Source organism: Capsicum annuum, chromosome 5 (genome assembly GCF_002878395.1).
Source record: "Capsicum annuum cultivar UCD-10X-F1 chromosome 5, UCD10Xv1.1, whole genome shotgun sequence".
NCBI lineage: Eukaryota > Viridiplantae > Streptophyta > Magnoliopsida > Solanales > Solanaceae > Capsicum > Capsicum annuum.
Genome location: NC_061115.1, coordinates 212,170,816 through 212,176,173, shown reverse-complemented (window position 1 = coordinate 212,176,173; position 5,358 = coordinate 212,170,816). Strand labels below are relative to the sequence as shown.

General features: G+C 29.9%; 1 pseudogene; it reads left to right on the top strand.

The window, feature by feature from the left end:
• The first annotated feature begins 395 nt into the window (after positions 1-395).
• On the top strand, positions 396-4,454 carry LOC124898766 (annotated as a pseudogene).
• The last annotated feature ends 904 nt before the right edge of the window (positions 4,455-5,358 follow it).

Here is a 5,358-nt window from a genome sequence, read left to right as displayed (position 1 = left end):
ATTTATCCATAGACTCTCTCCTAAAATAGTAGCAAGTGGTAGTAACCCCACTCATCTAGCAGGACCACAACTGTAATCTTTTTATTGGCCGGCTACCATTCATCAATAATTTCAACAAATTTTTTTGCTGTGCTTCAAGACTTTTCTACAATCAAAAGTTACCCATAATTGAACTCATTCATGAATTCCAAGAATCAACTTTTTTAGTCAAACATTATGTTCCTTAGCTAAATCTTTAGTGCTGTGAAAGTATGAATTATGACTTATGAGGATTGATCTAATATGGAAAAGAAAAAAATATATAGTCTTACTATTGAGAAGTCTAGTTATTAACTTTGATAATGAAAGATATATTTTTAGATGATGAATATGTGGAGACATATTCTTTAAAAAAAATGAGATGGAAAAAAAAAACATATGTAGGGGTGGGGTGGGGAGGAGGGGGGAGGGGAGTCTGGATTCTAACTTTTGATTTTTGATTTATTTATATCTTTTTAGCTTAAAATAAAATATTTTTAAGCACTTTATAATTTTACCCAAACACTATTAAAGGACTTAAAAACTTTTTTTTGATTTAAAAGCATTTAAAATAAGTCCATCCAAATGGACACTAGATCTCTTTTCATTATATAGGGAATTGGAAAAGAGTGGGACCACTAAATATTATGATGGGTTAGTAAATAATCCTTTAACGTTAATATTCCTCTGTTTTATAATAAATGAATTGTTGAATTTTAACACATATATTAAGGAAAAAACATTAAAGACATAAATTTAATACAACTTTTCATTTTTATCTCAAAAAAAATAAAAGTTGACCTTGTAATATCTTTTTAAAAGTTAATTGATTGTCAAATCATAAGGGTAAAATTGAAAAAAAATTCAATGATTTACTTATTTTGAAACACCAATAAATATTCCAACAATTCACTTATTCCGAAACGGAGGGAGTATTAGATTTGAACTTTGATAACAAAATCGTGTTTGATAGACTGTATTTTACTTTACAAAGTAAGTTTTACTGACGTAAATCCAGGTAATTGACTTTCAAAAAGGATAGCAGCTGTTAGAGTAGAAAATTACAAAAAAAGATATTTAGTGGCAATTAGTAACATCAATAGTTTAATTGCTGCTACAAATATTTTTAGAGACAATTATTAGTGAAAATTACTATTACATTTTAACACTCTTGGTAAATGCCTCAAAAGTCTATAGCGATATTAGATCTAATGACAATCAACTAATATCGGTAAATAAAAACTTTAACATTCTTTTCTAAAATGTATATTTATTGCCGATAATTTTTTTTTATTGTTGTATTGATTGCACCATTCTCTAAATTACACTTGAACAAGAACAAAAATGGAAATCACGTAGGAGCACATTGAAATTATGCCCATTTTTAGGTTCGATCATACATGATTTTGAATTATGATCTAAAATTAGGTTGATTTGAAGTCAAAATTTTATTTAGAAATGTAATAATTTGAGTTTTTTATTATTATTTTTCAGATTTAGTAAAATTTATATTTTCAACAAGAACTTCAAACACATGTTCAAATTCAAGTATGAATAGTCAAATGAAGCTCGAACTTTGTATTAACAACTTTGAACTTAACAATTAGTTTAACCTAAATTATGAACAACAACAAAATGAAGTTAAAACTATTTTCTGAAAAATAGCAAAATCAGATGTTTAGAAAGAGATGAAGATTAGAGGATTCAAGTCCATCAAATTCAAGGTGTGTTCTTTAATAAATTATTCTCGTCAAGTATCAAAGGTTATGGAATGTATACTCCCAAGATGAAATGGACCACTTCGATAGAATAGCAGTACCTCAAACACTGTCGAACTACAAATGCACTCAACAATAATAAATTACACTTGAGTTTTTCAAGAAAGATGAGTGTTTTTACTTCAAAATTCGTCCCCATAACTGAGAAAAAAATCAGATATTTATAGCCAAAAACTGATGCTTAAAAAAGAAAGCAATAATTCTTAAAAATCGCATTGTTTCGGACTGTCTGCCCCACCTGCAGTTGCAGGTCAACTTTCGTCAAAAAATTGAATGTTGTCTTTGACTGGGCATCTGCGCCCATAAATAAGGTCCATATTTCATTTTCAAACAGTGCCTCGAAGAATTGCGTCCGTTCAAGGTACGTTGTGATATAGCACATGGAGAAAATTTTTCTATTGAATTTTAGGATTAAATGTCACTAGCTCTCAAGTTTCAAATGAACTTTATCTCAAATGAAAATATCTCAATTGAAATTCAAAGCCAAGCTAAGCAAGCAACGACGACAATGAAAGGCTCATCATTTTCTCGTCTTACTGTCCACATGAAGGAATGCTTCTTAATTTAAGCACAAGAATGTTTTGTTTTCCACCAATATAGGAGAAACACTCTTCTATAGAGTGAACCACCAATACTTAATTAATTGTATTTTTTTCATAAACGTAAAAATCCCATAATTTGTGAGAACTATAAAAAAAAGAAAAAATTACCTAAATAAACAACTTAAGTTTCTAAATTACTAAAAAAAACTCCACTTCTAAAATATTACTTAAATCCCAACATTTACTACTTTTTGGTAAAGTTGAGATACAAGTTAAAACCTCCAACTAAGAAGCCGATTCTTTACTAAAAATTAGCCCATTTCTCTCTATGTACGCCGTAATTTCAGTTGCGGTTTCTATCCAATTTCTCCATCTAATTCAAAACTTTGAATTAAGGTAATTTCCCCCCCTAAAATTAGTTTCAATTTCTTCTAATCCTTCTTTACGTTTTTCTTTTCAAAAAAATATTTTGCGCCTACGTTTACAAAGTAAAATTTCAGTGTTTTGGTTGAGCAATTTCTTCGATTATCCTTTTTTTAGGCTTCATTATTTTGCATTAACATTATGAATAGAGATTCGGGACCTTCTTTTAGTCTTGGGTTTTCTCAATTAGAAAGTATCAAAGAATGCCAAAAAGTTGTAAACTTCGTTTCTGGAAGTTTTGACTATGAATTTTTTGGTTTTGATGAAAATAGATCCAAGCATAGAAACGCTCCCCAAACTATGAAGAAATTATGGTAAAATCATGCTAAGAAGGGCAAGAAAAAAGAAAATGGTTCTAAAAAACGAGGATCCAATAGTTCTGCAAGTAAAGCTCCCACCAAGAGAAGAAGAATTTTCAAAGCAAATTCTAGAGATGATCTTCCTAAGGTAATTGCATGTTCAGATTTGTTGAATATTAGGTCGAGATACATATTTTGACTTGGATGATACGTTTAGAAATTCATTGTTTATCTGGTTCTTTGTTGCCAATTTTATATGTATTTTGTGTTTTTTTATGTGTTATTAAAATTAATATAACAAGGATACAAGTTTATAAGTACATAGATACATGTTATGTTAACTTGTATCTGTGAGTTATTGTTAATGCTTTGATATGTATCTAGTAATTTTTAAATTTTATTAAAAGTCGTCGTATAATAGATACAAGTTTATAAGTACATGGATACATGTTGTGTTAACTTGTATCTGTGAGTTACTGTTAGTGCTTGAAAATGCATCTAGTGTTGTTTAAATTTTATTGAAAGTTTTGTTACAAAAGATACAAGTTTATAAGTACATAGATACATGTTGTGTTAACCATAGATATATAGTGTTCAAGATTGATGGTCAGCAAGTTGTTGTTGAGAAGGTTGGCAAAATTCAAGAGACACATGAAGATCTTGCTAACAGCTTACCTCCCAATGAATGCTGCTATGCTGTTTCTGGCTTTTCATTACTAATGAAAATGTCCAGGAGAGCAAGATCTTCTTCATTGCTTGGTACCCTTCTTCCCTCCCTCCTATTATTATTCTTTTCGTTTTATAGTTTCTATTGGTGACATCACCCTATCTTATATTAGGGATGATAATTCAATATATCAGAAAAATGCTAGGCAAAATAGTTAGTAAGAATAAAAATTATTAGAATTCCTGTATCGGAGAGAGAAGCTGAGTCGGGATGAGAGAATTGTTTCTATGCTTTTCTCAGATTCTTTGTTTCGTTTGCAAACCACTTAACAAATATTTAAGTCTCTGCTAATAAATAACAGTTTCAATATTCATGACACATTTTCAGGATTGTATGTATCATTTTTTAGTGAATGTATGACTTTCCAACAACTTATGTTCTTGTTGCATATGTGTGTACTTTCATATAGAATGCTGCATTTTTTGAACCTTTGTATCACCATTGGTTATCAAATTATGAAATTTATATCATTTTCAGCCATATTTGATGTGATTTGACAAATAATTGAGTATGTAGGTCACCAGAAACAACAAGGGTAAGAAGTAAGATGTTATACGCAAGCTCAAAAGACAGATTTAGGAGGAAATTCGATGGTGTGCAGATTGAATTGCAGGCTACTAACCCGAGTGAAATGAGCTTAGATACTTTCATTGGCAGAGCTCTCTGAAATGTGTCTAAACTACTGGGGCCTTTTATTCAGTCACTAGTAAAAGTATATGTTATAGGACCTTTTCTCAATTGGGGTTTAAGAAATTTTTGTTCATTTACGCTTTCTTGTCAAAGACGTTCAGTTTATATGTGTTTAAGATTTTTGTTTGTACACTATAGATATGATCATATGTGACAATGTGATGGAAATCCTAATTTCTTTCAGTTCAATTCTTGTTCGTGTTGTTTGCTTTCCTTTTCCTTGTTCATTTCTTTTGGTAGATTCTGCTAACTGTCAAATATTTTGTATACTGTAATTGAAATTCAGAACAGGATTGGTTAAGCTAATGACCCCTTCCTTTTCTTTTTCACATTGATACTATTTTGAAAGTTCTGAAGTATCTCAGATTAGAAGATCAAAAACTCTTTCGTATTTTTCGTAATCTAAATTCATTTCACTAAACCAATTATGGGTTATTTTAAGGTTCATCCTAATCACAAGAAAGTTTTTTCTTCTTTTATTATGTAAAGAATAACGGAAATGAAGGAGTAGAGTATTAGTGTGAATCATTTTGGAAAATCCACTCAACTATTTATCTGCTCTGTATTACAGAAAATGATAGAACATTTATATATAGATCAAGAATCAAACATATGATTTCTATCTCAAATACTAATGCTTGGATTAGGAGGAAAAATTTATAATATACTTATGAATGCTGGTGTCCTAAGGGATGTTTCTTTTCCTATGCCAGTGCATCTGTTTTTCCAGCATATACAATTTCTAGTCAACTAGGGGATACATTTTAGCAGGATTAGCATATTTTTAGATATTTCATTATGAAAATGTATCGAACTTTTTGTTTAATCCCTCCGTGATAGTTGATAGCACAATATCAATTGAATAAATGAGCATTTGTCTA